The sequence below is a fragment of the Hyaena hyaena genome, unplaced genomic scaffold (assembly GCF_003009895.1).
Source record: "Hyaena hyaena isolate Hyena2069 unplaced genomic scaffold, ASM300989v1 scaffold_1206, whole genome shotgun sequence".
Taxonomy (NCBI): domain Eukaryota; kingdom Metazoa; phylum Chordata; class Mammalia; order Carnivora; family Hyaenidae; genus Hyaena; species Hyaena hyaena.
Window position 1 is genome coordinate 324,564 of NW_024081843.1, and position 14,262 is coordinate 338,825.

General features: G+C 38.5%; 1 pseudogene; it reads left to right on the forward strand.

Annotated features, from left to right (window-relative positions):
* The first annotated feature begins 6,042 nt into the window (after nucleotides 1–6,042).
* LOC120224617 lies at nucleotides 6,043–6,951 on the forward strand (annotated as a pseudogene).
* The last annotated feature ends 7,311 nt before the right edge of the window (nucleotides 6,952–14,262 follow it).

Sequence of the window (14,262 nt, forward strand, 5' to 3'; positions counted from 1 at the left end):
TGTTTAGGGGCTTCATGTTACAGGTGGAGGTCACACACCAGCCGAACAAATAGCAGGAAATACAGAAAACGAAATCTGAATTGGAGTCTCCAAAAGTCTACCCACCCAAATAAACTTTGGCATCTGCCCCTTGATCATTATTCTCCAATAGTAATGACGACTTCATGAAAGGCCTTGAACTCTGAGTTGTCATTGTGGATTCATGCTTAATCAAGATAAATATTCCCAGCCTAAGAGTACAACTAGAAGAAGGGAGTACTGGTTTGCTTTTCTTATATATTGCTGTAACTATAAACAAGGCCTTATCTTCTCAGCAACTCTCAGGAAATAATAAGCACCAGAGTTTTGTAGGTATTTACACCAGCCCTTGGAGATTTTATTAGACTCATGATTCACAGATGAGAAATTTTCCTCTTCTACAGGGTTTAGTAACTGGAGTAAGAATTACTCAGTACACTGTACAGACAAATGTATTTGAATACTTCTGGCTATTAACCATTCATTTACTGGTGGTTTTCTTTTTTCTGAACTGACTGAATGCTTAAGTCAAGATGATCTCATTATCCCATTATTGTAGACATATACTTAAATGGTGTCTGAGAACAATGTTGTTCTGTCATACGGATAGGAGACATCAGCAGAGCAATGGCACTTCCAAGATTCTAAGACTGAAGATTTATGGAATCACAGAATGTCACATTTGGAAGGAACAATGCACATAACTTATTTTAACCTCACATTCTATTCCTGGGAAAACAAGAAATTTCATGGTTCAGATTGTGATATAAGCAAAATACTCTGAATCATCTTCAGGGAAGAAATGTTATTATTCATTCAATCAGTTTGTAGTGAGCATCTCCTGTGAGTCAGCTGCTGTGCTACAGTACTGGAAATACAGCAGTGACTAAGATAAATGTGCCCTTGCTCAGAGCCTTCTGGGAAGGCTAACACAGAACATGTGTACTTCACTTCTTACCTTACACGCACTTTCACATGCTTGGTTGGATTTAGTCCTTACAACTACCTTTAGATATAGATATTATTACCCTCTTTTAAAAGATGAGGCAATTCTAGAGAGATCTGGTAATCAGTCCAAGATCATAAAAAGACTTATAAGAAGTAGGGCCTGGGGGCGCCTGGGTGGCTTAGTCGGTTAAGCGTCCGACTTTCGCTTAGGTCATGATCTCGGGGTTCGTGGGTTCGAGCCTCGCGTCGGGCTCTGTGCTGCCAGCTCAGAGCCTGGAGCCTGTTTCAGAGTCTGTGACTCCCTCTCTCTCTGACACTCCCCTGCTCACGCTGTCTCTCTCTCTCTCTCCTAAAAATAAATTAAAAAAAAAAAAAAAGAAGTAGGGCCTGGATTCAAATATTTGTCTTCTAACTCTCATTCCGGTGTCCTTTCCAGTATATCAGAGCACCCTCTGATTAAAACTCAATCAGAAGTATTCTGTCCAGTGGGCTATTGAAAATGATTTGAGGGGCACCCGGGTGGCTCAGTTGGTTAAGCATCTGACTTTGGCTCAGGTCATGATCTCAAGGTTCATGAGTTCAAGCCCCACATCAGGCTCAGTGCTGACAGCTCAGAGTCTGGAGCCTGCTTCAGATTGTGTGTCTCCCTTTCTATTTTCCCCTCCCCTGTTCACACTCTGTCTCTCTCTCCCTCTCTCTTCCTCAAAAATAAATAAACATTAAAAAAAAAGAAAGAAACTAACTTGGTTTGTACAATGAGCACATTTTCCAAACAAAAATTACAATGCATTGACCACAAATTTTTTTTATGATTTCTGGGTAAATTTATATGCAATCTGGAGAACAAATCATATGTAGATACCCATTTAACAAAGCTCTACCAGAATGTAAGTCACTTTTAATCGTATACTTAACAAAGCACTTTTATTTAAATTAAAATGGTTTTAAATTCTCCTAGAAAATCAGAAATTTCTAGTCATAAGAAATCTACTTTCCTATCATATGGAGATTCAACCCACAATTGCAGATGATTACAAATATCATGGACCATTTCAAACATGGTATAAATCATGATTTATTTAACTTTTCCTCAAACACCTACCTAATGCTTAATTACTCAGGTTGAATTAACATATCAATAATTTTTAAAAATAGCTTTCATAACAGTCTTGCCCTCTTACACTGAGGAAAAGAGACAGTTAAAATTTCCTTAGCAACAATGCCCAAGAAAAAAATTTTCAAAATTTTATTAAATGGCACAATGTATTTTAAAATAGCTTTAAAGGCACAAAGTGCGTATAAATATGATATTAGCATCTATTAGGAATAATAATATTTTCACCTTGTTTAACATAAAGTATAAGTGGTCTTTCTCTCCATAAAGCAGACTGGGATGATTTGTATAATCCTAGATAATTAGATACTGTTTCTAGAAACAACAGGTGATGTTTCCTCTACTTTCTAACATAGAAACAATCCAGGAGAGCTGGGGGTATTACCTGTTGTCAGCACTCACCTCCAATTGATCTCAAATCAATTTATCACTTAATCCAATCTTGTGTTTGGGATTTTTTTCTGGTAGTGGGACATTAGCAAAAGAATGTAAGAGATTCTCTTCAGAATGTAAGGGGTTCTCTTCAGAATGTAAGGGAACCAAGGACAAGTCCTTATAGGAATATCTGAGGAGTGTAGGAGAGGGAGAAAATTTTTTATTTAAATGAAATCTCAAATGATGGGTCAGGGGACAGGGTGGAGTATTTATCACAATTATTCAATAAGTGTATGGAATAAATTTACTTGCATGTTTATTCATGGTGGAAAAAAAACTGTCCCCAGATATACAATTTAATTTGTGAGAAGGCTGCTAAGAAATGTGAGATCATGGAGAAGGTGGTCCTTAAAATAAATAAATAAATAAATAAATAAATAAATAAAATTTAGGGAGTGTAGTCCAGCCTAGAATGTGATTCATTCTTTTGGAGCAATAAATAGAGTGAGATGGTGTCCAAAAGCAATTTTCCTATTTCTTGGACACGGAAGCACTTTTCTTTATAACAACTATAGCAGAATCAGATCCCCACAAAGATTATATTGACAACAGTGAGGGGAACAACTCAGCCCCAAATGTTTTCCTTTCATCAACCTTGAGTTGGGTCTAAAACACTCACCTTTACCAATGCTGCCTGGGGGTTAAGAACCTATCTTCAAAATTTTTCTTTTAAAATGCATGAATGTTATTCAGTTTTCTTCCTTAATTCAACAATTATTTATTCAACAAATATCTGGCACAATTTACTACCTACCAAATATTTTCCCCAGGGTTGGGGAAACAGCACTGAGTAAAGTAAATGAAATAAATGAGACTTCTATTTCTGGTAATATGGCAAACTAAATAAGCTTTCTGATGCAAAATGCTTAGAAATTTGACATAAGTTAAAAGAAGCATGCTTTAAAATACATACATAAACTCTCCCCCTTCTGACCTTTAAATACAGGAAAGCTTCAGAGACTGAAAATGAAGAGGACACTGAAAACTCCAGCTTTGGTATCCTCAGTGGAGGCTTATTAATCTCCCTTTCTAGAAGACTAGGTTTTAAATTAAAGTCCAGGTCAGGGAAGGAAACAAGATTTTGCACCTTCTTGAAACGAGGAGTTGAAATTAGGATACGGCATCCCATCCCTTCCCACATGAAGTCAGAACCTTCAAAAGCTATGCATTCAGTAAAGCAAAAATCTGACCACCAGCATAGGGAATCGATTGGGAACTAGTTTGCTATGAAATGGCATGAGGGTGGGAAAATAATTAATGAATTAAAATAAATTTATAGCCCTGACTATTTACAGCTATCAGCCTCTCTTGATTAGTTTGATGTTAGAATGAATATAACTTGTACACTTCAGGAATTGTCTAGCCAATAAATTAGCCTAAAACAAACAAAATCACTCTTGATTGAGGTGCTTAGCAGATACAAAAACAAAACCTCTTTGAGGGTCACATTTCAACCAGGCTGCAGAGGATTCTTGCAAACCTGAGTTGATAACTTAAAATTACAAAATATCATGAATATCTTGATCCCCAAGAATATCAGATAATAAAATTATGATACACAGTCTATAAAACAAATCTGATTAGGAATGATTTTTTTAAAAGGAAAATAAACTTGGCACAAAAACAGACACTTGGATCAATGGAACAGAATAGAGAACCCAGAAATGGACCCACAAACATATGGCCAACTAATTTTTGACAAAGTAGGAAAGAATATTCAATGGAATAAAGACAGTCTCTTCAGCAAGTGGTACTGGGAAAACTGGACAGCGATATGCAGAAAAATGAACCTGGACCACTTTCTTACACCACACACAAAACTAAACTCAAAATGGATGAAAGACCTACATGTAAGACAGGAAGTCATCAAAATCCTTGAGGACAAAGCAGGCAACAATCTCTTTGATCTTGGCTGCAGCAACTTCTTACTTAGCATGTCTCCAGAGGCAAGGGAAACAAAAGCAAAAATGACCTATTGGGGACTCATCAAAATAAAAAGCTTCTGCACAGCAAAGGAAACAATCAGCAAAACTAAAAGGCAACTGGAATGGGAGGAGATATTTGCAAAAGACATATCAGATAAAGGGTTAGTGTCCAAAATCTATAAAGAACTTATCAAACTCAACACACAAAAATCAAATAATCCAGTGAAGAAATAGTCAAAAGACATGAATAGACACTTTTCCAAAGAAGACATCCAGATGGCTAATCGACACATAAAAAAATGCTCAACAGCACTCATCATCAGAGAGATACAGATCAAAACCACAATGAAATACCACCTGACACCTGTCAGAATGGCTAACATTAACAACTCAGGCAACAACAAGTGTTGACAAGGATGTGGAGAAAGAGGATCTCTTTTGCGCTGCTGGTGGGAATGCAAACTGGTGCAGCCTCTCTGGAAAACAGTATGGAGCTTCCTCAAAAAATTAAACATAGAATTACCCTATGACCCAGAAATTGTACTACTAGGTATTTGTCCAAGGGATACAGTTATGCTGTTTTGAAGGGGCACATTCACTGCAATGTTTATAGCAGCACTATCAACAATAGCCAAAGTATGGAAAGAGCCCAAATGTCCATTGATGGATGAATGGAGAAAGAAGACGTGGTATATATATACAATGGAGCATTACTCAGCAGTCAAAAAGAATGAACTCTTGCCATTTGCAAGTCTGTGGGTGGAACTAGAGGGTATTATGCTAAGTGAAATTAGTCAATCAGAGAAAGACAAATATCATATGACTTCACTCATATGAGGACTTTAAGACACAGAACAGATGAACACAAGGGAAGCAAAGCAAAGAGGGTATGAAAACAAGGAGGGGGACAAAACATAAGAGACTCTTAAATCATGAAAACAAACAAATGGTTACTGGAGGTGATGGGGCAGGAGGGATGGTCTAAATGGGTAGAGGGCATTAAGGAATCTACTCCTGAAATCATTGTTGTACTATATGCTAACTAACTTGGATGTAAATTAAAAATGAATGAATGAATAAATAAATAAGTAGGGGCCACAGCAGCCTCCAGCCTGGGCTGGGAGTTGCCCAAGGCTGGTCATCTCCTCAAACCCTTTAGAGTCCTCTGGATGACCTGGGTCACCTTGTGGCACCATTTCTCAGGCTGGTATTCTATAGATTTTTCATATATACATAAAAACCAAACAGAACAGAAAATTCTGAAGCAAATTCAATGCAGTGCTAACCTGGGATATATTAAGGAGTTAGGCTTACAAGTTACTTACATTTCTTTTTCCAATTTTGCAAATAAATATAACAAATAGAATTTGTATTATATTTTTAAAATTTTTAAAAATAAAATAAAAGAAAAATGAATAATAAATATGAATAAAGTACATAATACTTAAATGAAAAGGATTAAGCTAAAAATATTTGGAAAAGAACTAAAAAGAACATCCAGTAATTAAAAATATAACCTAATATATAGCCATGGATATTAAAACAGTGTTTTTCTGCTATAGCTGAGGAACCATTCTTCAACTCTTTCCTCCTGGCGCCATCATGTATAAATTGGAGTCTCTCAAGGAGCCCAAAGAACTGTAGAAGTCCTTCCTTAAAGATTTGAATGTTAAAATAACCAGCAGCAGACTGTGAAGCCTGAGTACCACTCAAAGATTGTGTGGTAATGAAAAATCCAAATACCAGACACTCTAGAAGCTCTGGGTATGTCAGTTATGCCATTGTGGTACAAGTATATGCAGTCATGAATGCAAGGCCACACAAGGTGAATGGAAGAGTCATAGAACCAAAGAGAGTTGTCTCGAGTGAAGATGTTTCAAGACCAGGTTCACAGTTACCTATGAAAACGACCTTTGTTAGTAGCATTAAAGATGGCCCTGAAGAACATCATGTAAGAGATTATTCTGAGCAATATACGAACACTGAGGTGATTGAAATCATTACTGACTAGGATGGTAACAAGAAGAGAGGTTTTCCTTTTGTAACCTTTGGTGACCATAACCCCATGGATAAGACTGTCATTCAGAAATACCATACTGTTAATAGTTATAACTGTAAAGTAATGAGAGTTCTGCTTAAGCAAGAGATGGCCAGTGTCTCATCTAAGTCAAAGAAGTTCTGAAAACTTCTGGCAGTGGTTGTGGAAGGTTTGTTAGAAGGAATGATAACTTTGGTCAGGGAAGAAACTTCAAAGGTTGTTATGGCTTTGGTGATGGTGGAAATGATGGCATTAATTGATTTGGTAATAATGGAAGCAGTTTTGGAGGTGGTAGAAGCTATAATAACTTTGAGAATTACAGCAATCAATCATCAAATTCTGGACCCATGAAGAAAGGAAACTTTTCTGGTTCTTTTGGTGGTGAAGGACAGCACTTTGCCAAACCACAAAACCAAGGTGGTTATGAGTGTCTAAGCAACACCAGTAGTTATGGCAGTGGCAGAAGATCTTAATTACTGCCAAGAAAAAAACTTAGCAGAAGAGGAGAGCCTGAGAAGTGACAGAAAAGCAATGGGTTACAATAGGTTTGTAAACTTAGCCCAATCACAGTGGCAGAGCCTAACTGCTACAAGAAAAAAAAAAATTTGTGACTAATTATATAACAAATATTTTAGTTTCTGTTCTCTGAAAAGTGAAAAGCACTTCAGCAAAAGGTTTTAATGTAGTTTTTTGTTGCTGGTCACATGTTGGTTGATAAGTATAATAGTTTGATCATGATGCTGATTATTGTGTCTTTTTAAAAAAAACTCAGTAGATGTGGTAAACAGAAAAGTAGATACACCTAAAGAGAGGGTTAGTGAAGTAGAAGATAGATCTAGGGAAATTACCCCAAAAGCTCTGCTCTGCTGCCCTGTTCTTTCCAAAGAAAAGTGCTCATAATGGGTTGATCTAATGACATCACAATGGAACCCACTCTTAGCCACTCAGTGGACCAGGTTCCTAAATAGACCCAGCAGCCTCAAGTGCTGAGAAAAAACATCCTAGAGCTGCAGAGGTGGCTGGGCACTTGGGGAAATAGGAAAGAAACACAGTCCTGAGATTTCTGCCAGGGCCTTTGCTCCAGCACCCTGACCCACGGGTGACATGTCAACAACTTTTTATTTGAGTGGCTGGAGAGGCCTCTATACCTAATGGTAAATATGTATATTACAGTCTTAAAAGGAGTAATAATCTAGTAGGGTGGGGGGCTTTTGGTTTCAAAGAAATGGAAAATATGAAAGGAGGTGATAGGGAAGGTAGAATGAATAGGCCCATCATATGTCTTATAACAGGAATTCCAGAAAGATAGGAAATGACAAAGATGAGCAATTTCCAGAATGGATGTAAGATATAAATCTTCAATTTCAACAAGTGCAAGTTCCAAGTAGTTCCAAAACTAAATAAAATATATTGTTGCAAAAGTGCAGAAAGCAGAAGAAAAAGCAATTTCAAAAACTACCTGAGAGGGGTGCCTTGGTGGCTCAGTTGGTTAAGCATGTGACTTCGGCTCAGGTCATGATCTCACAGTTCCAGAGTTGGAGCCCCACATGAGTTCGAACCCCAGGTCAGGCTCTGTGCTGACAACTCAGAGCTTAGAGCCTGCTTTAGATTCTATGTCTCCCTCTCTCTCTCTGTGGCCCTTCCCACCTTTAAAAAAATTTTTTTAAACTACCAGAGAGAAAAGACAAATTATCTACAAAAAATATTAGACTAAAAGTAGACTTTTCCAGAGCAATGATGGAAACAAGAAGGCACTGGATCCATATTTTCAAAATCCTGAGAAAAAAATCAATCTATAACTTTATATCCAGGTAAACTATCATTAAAGAGCAAGAGATTTTTGACATAAAATAAAGAGATTTTCAGACAAAATATACCAAGAGCAGATCCTATCTATAGGAAATTCAGAAAAAAATATTTTCCAATGAAATGCAAGAGGAAAAGTTGAGCAAATAAATTTGCATACATGCAGTGAAATTTGCAACAATGAACATATAAAAGTAACTAGGAATTACTCATTTCTGGTAACAGAACAAGGTGAAATATAGTGTTGGTGACAATATCAAGATGGAAAGGGAGTGACCAAAATTAGGCATTTTAAGTTTTTTTTATATTGTTGAAAAGGAGAGAAGAAACATTATAATCTTAAGGGATTGTTGGGTAAGCATGTTAAAGTTTAAGGATAACTATTAAAACAAAAATGTGTAATTTCTTATTTAGTAGTGAGATAAAAATATTCAGTCTACAAGGAGGATAGATTTCTAGGTATGTATGTGGGAGGACTTAGCTTGTAAGGGAAATTGTGTAAGGTCTTTGTATTTTAGTAAGTAGGAAAACTGCTTGGGATTCTATTGTTCAGAATAGTAATATAAAATCTGGGTATAAACACTAATGACTATGCAGAATTATAAGAAAAAACACTAAAAACGTTAGTAATGGAAATAAGGAATATTTTGAACGGTGAGATTATGATAGAAAAACCCAATACTATAAAATGTCAATTTTTTACTAAAATTAATCTAGAAAGCTACAATTCTTTTTTTTAAAATGTTTTATTTATTTTTGAGAGAGAGATAGAGACAGCATGAGCAGGGTAGGGTAGAGAGCGGGTCAGAGAGAAAGGGAGACATAGAATCCAAAGACAGGCTCTATCTAGGCTCTGAGCTAGCTGTCAGCACGGAGCCTGACATGGGGCTCAAACCCATGAACTGTGAGATCATGACCTGAAGCCGACTGAAGTCGGACGCTTAACTGACTCAGCCACCCAGGCGCCCTGGAAACTACAATTCTAAAACAAGACCTGCCAAGACTCCCTCCCGTCCTCCCATTCCCTGCACAAATTCCCCTTTCACTTCTCACTCCTGATTAAACTAGAGATCACCAGGCATGCAGCAAATATTCAATAAATCAGTATCCTTTTAAAGAGAAGAATATATGGTATTTGTCCTTCTCTGCCTGACTTACTTCGCTCAGCATAACACCCTCAAGTTCCATCCAAGTTGCTACAAATGGTCAGATTTCATTCTTTCTCATTACCATGTAGTATTCCATTGTATAGATAAACCGTATCTTCTTAATCCATTCATCCGTTGATGGACACTTAGGCTCTTTCCATGTTTTGGCTATTGTAGAGAGTGCTGCTATGAACACTGGGGTACATGTGCTCCTATGCATCCTCACTCCTGTATCCCTTGGGTAAATTCCTAGCAGTGCTATTGCTGGGTCCTAGGGGAGTTCTAGTGTTAACTTTTTGAGGAACCTCCACACTGTTTTCCAGAGAGGCTGCACCAGTTTACATTCTCACCAACGGTGTAGGAGGGTGCCCGTTTCTCCACATCCTCGCCAGCATCTAGAGTCCTCTGATTTGCTCATTTTAGCCCCTCTGACTGGCATGAGGTGGTATCTCAGTGTGGTTTTGATTTGTATTTCCCTGATGAGGAGGGATGCTGAGCATCGTTTCATGTGTCTGTTGGCCATCTGGATGTCCTCTTTGGAGAAGTGTCTGCTCATATGTTTGCACGTATAGGAGGAACATAATGGAGGACCATGGGGGAGAAGAAGGGGGAAAATAGTGGGGGAGAGGGAGGGAGGCAAACCATGAGAGACTCTTGAATGCTGAGAACAAACTGAGGGCAGATGAGGTGGGGGGAGGGGAAGGGGGGTGATGGGCATGGAGGAGGGTACTTGTGGGGATGAGCACTGGTGTTATATGGAAACCAACTTGACAATAAACTATTTTAAAAAATAAAGAGAAGAATAAATGAATCATTCACCTGTCTGCAAACAATTTCTGATTTACATTCTCAAAAAAAAAAATCCCATTCAGAACTGTACACAGTACTTATCAAGACAATACCTAACTTTGAATCTCTGCATAAGTATGCAAGCCCACCCTTGCCAAGAACTTTTTGTGAATTGATTACAGCTGTTAAATTACTATAGAAGTTTTCCTGAGAGACACAAATAGATGACAATATTGACTTCTTAGTGTTAACCTGATGAAAATAACCCACAATAATTAAAATATAAGGCCATTACTCATTACTTTCTAAATATTTCTTAAAATCAACAAAACTCTGATTTTACACAGTGATTTCTATAGCTCCCTAAATATTGTGTGGCTCGGAATTGTCTTCATTTTATATATAAACTTTATATATGTATATTTATAATATATATTTTTATATATTTATATGTGTTATATATATATATATATATGAGAGAGGGAGAGAGAGAAAATAACTCATTCATGAAAGCATCAGAAATTCCTAGTCTGATTAATTTCCTATAAAGGATCAAAAAGATCCCAAATGCTTCGTGGACCCTGACAGCTGGTTGTCTTAAAACACAAATATATTAACGTGTTACTAAGAATTGTGTTTTCCCACATCTTTGTCCCTATTCCAAAGGAATAACTGGAGCTTAAAAGCTAGTATAACTGGTATAACCCTCTTTATCAGCTTTATACATTTCCCCCGTTATTGCTTAGTCATTACTGATCAGCAGAAACCCAGGAGCTCTCTTGGGATTCTACTTCAAATTGCCCAAGAATCCCAGGGATTCACTGAGTCCAAGTGGGTCAGTACTTTCAAAGAGCATAACTAGAAAGTCTCTTTGGTCTATAGGCACTTTTGCTTCTGTGACTTTTCCAAGTACCGTGTCATCACAGAACACAAATCCTATAGAGTTCCAAGGACTCTAGCTCAAGGATCAAGTGATATCCTTGCTGGGCCAAATCCCTACACAACCCAAAGCTTATGCTTGGGCTCTCCGAGTTTAGAGCTTTTTCATTTTCACTCACATATTCAGCCGTTGTTCTGAAAGAGTGACAAAAACAGCTTAGCGGATGGGTCCAGAGGTTCTTCAGTCTCACCTGTGTGTTTTGCTGGAACTCTTCTTTTTGCCCGGCCTGTATCACCAGTAGATTCTCTTGTAAGGAATCCCCCACTGGGGCGTCTGGAGTACTCTCATGGCAGCAGACATTTGTTAGCGCCACACTCTTAAAAGCAGATTTCTCTAATTTCAACGCTCAGCAAGAAGAGCATGAGGTTTTGCATTCATTCCCTACTAGAAGCCTCTGGGTCTCTTTTTGAAAACAGATAAGCCACAGAAAGTTTTTAAAAATTCTGTTACATCTTTTCCCAATGCAAGGAGAGTCTAGTGTCTTTACATTAACGTAACTAAGACTAGCCAAACAAATGATTCCTCTCATAATGAAATTTGCTCCAGACATTCCCGTGGGTATTATTCTAGCAACACTTCTTCTACAACAGCAGCTTGTCCTGGTTTGCAGGTTTTCCTCACACCCCAGAACCAGCTTCATTGAGGCTCTAAGAGACACCAGAACCATCTGGACAGGGACCCTGCTTCAGCTCTTCCCCAAGCTTCCAATATCAAACCCAACCTTTTCTCTTTGTCCCTCTACCCCTGTGGAAAGTAGCTGTTTCTTGCACTTTCTGTCTCTGAAATACATCAGAGTGTCCCTTATGTCCTCCAGAACCCGGTAACTAATTCTTCATATTAAATTGTCTCTGTTAATATAACTGGTGTGGTGATTGTTTCATCATGGGCCCCTTCCCAACATTTCCCCCCTCCAAGCTGAATACATACCTCATTGCCAGAGGTCTCCACTACATCCCATGAACTCTCAAAAATCCCCAGGTGAGAGATGGGATGACTTTGGAAATAAATTTCTGACATGACTCTCTCATCTTGCAATCAAAGAAGCTGAGATCAAAAGTTAAAAAGGCAGGATCTTCAGCTGGTTCTCTTGCTTGCTTTCCACCACAAATAGCCCGCATGGACCACTCACTTAACAATCAATCATTTGAGACTCTGCAACCTCTTTTAAATTACTGCCCTAGTATATCATTTAACTGAGACCAATTAACTTTGCCTTAGGCGTCTTTATAAAGGAACACTCCTGTGTGAGTCACTAGGCTCCAAATAGCACTTAGCTCTGTATCATAGACCCTGTATGTATGTGTGGGCACTTAGGGAAGACTCCGAATGAAGTTCGGCCAATGAATTGCTTAATTGATCCAAACTTTGAGCGTAAGTGGTGTCTGGATCTCTCATGTGTTCTAGATTACTGCTAGTAATGATCAACATCTGAATCCAAAACATCTGAGAAAGTAGTTTTATGGCCTTCATAGATGCTGAGAGTCCTTCCGTTGTTTGCTTCTTGGATGCAACAGAACAGAAGCTGTAATAGAATTTTATAAGACTGCATATCCTACTAATTAGATAGGAAGTTCACATAAATTCACAGCACAGTTTTATTGGGTGATGTTTCCTCATTGATGGAATTTAATACTGAAAGTTATAGACAAGTCTTAAATGGGACAAAACAATCTAAAGAAGAGTTTTCAAAAAGTTTTCCATCAATTTGGGTTTGATAAAATAAATTATGCAATGAGAATAGTAATTTCACTGTGGGGAGTGACTAACTGAATGAAAATTTTTCCCAGAAATTTCTGGGGCAGTGCATGGCTATGACAGCCTGCCACAGAATAGTGCGAGGACTCAGAGGGTGTGACCTGATCATTGCCATTGTCCCCACCTTCTATACATGCTTTCCCTGCCTCATGCCAACTTCTCTTCCAAAGAAGGTAGGCTCTGCCTTGGGGTCAGTCTGTGGAAACAAGTCATGGCAATATGTGGCTGCTGAGTGATGAAAAAGAGGAGGAGCAGGAGGGTGTCCAGGAGGTCACGTCTCTTGTCAAAGAAAGGCAATTGAGGATCAATGAGTTTAAACAACTTTGGCTTGATGCCTGGGTGGCTTAGTCAGTTAAATATCCAGCTTTGGCTCAGGTCATAGTCTCACAGTTCATGGGTTCAAGCCCTGCGTCAGGCTCTGTGCTGACAGCTCAGAGCCTGGAGCCTGATTCACATTCTGTGCCTCCCTCTCTCCTTGTTCCTCCCCTACTTGTACTCTGTGTATCTCTCTCTCAAAAATAAATAAACATTAAAAAATAAAATTTAACAATTTTGGCCTGTGCTTCCTAATTTCTTTATATTGATTTGGGAAATTTCATTGGAAATGAGTTTGGGGCTCATGTTAGCCAGATAACTAATTTCTTTCTCTGCTTGTTTTTACTTTTGAATTTTTGCCAACTTTAGAATTTAGGAATAGAGTGTCCAGCAGAACAGAAAAGCATTTGGAGCAAATATTTAGGACAAATATATATTAAACACACTGTGTGCTCGATGCTAGGGAAGTGCTGAATAGCCCAGAGCAGTGCTTCCCAGACTTTGCTGAATATTAGAAATACCTGGGCAACTATAAAAATAAAACTGCACACCCTGATCCCTGGATTGCACTCCACACCAATTTAATCAGAATGTCTGGGTCACTGAATAGTGTTGAAAGATTCTCCAGGTGATTTCAATGCACCATGAAGATTAGGAACAACTGGTGTAGAGAAAAGAGTCTGAGCTTTGGGGTAAGCCAGCCCTGGGTTCATATTCTGGTTCTGCCACTTGCCAGCTGTGTGACCTCAAGAAGTGTAACATCTTTGAGCCCCAGTTTCCTCCCTGGCACAGGGAGATACCAATACCACTTTGAAGAGTTGTGGTAAGATGATAAGAACAAAGAACACATGTTACCCAATAAACAGTTGTTAAAGAACTCAAAGACAGAAAGGGTGCCTGGGTGGCTCAGGTCATAATTTCATGGCTCGTGGGTTCTAGTCCTGCTTTGGGCTCTGTGCTGACAGCTCAGAACCTGGAGCCTGGTTCGGATTCTGTGTCTCACTCTCTCTCAGCCCCTCCCCTGCTCATGC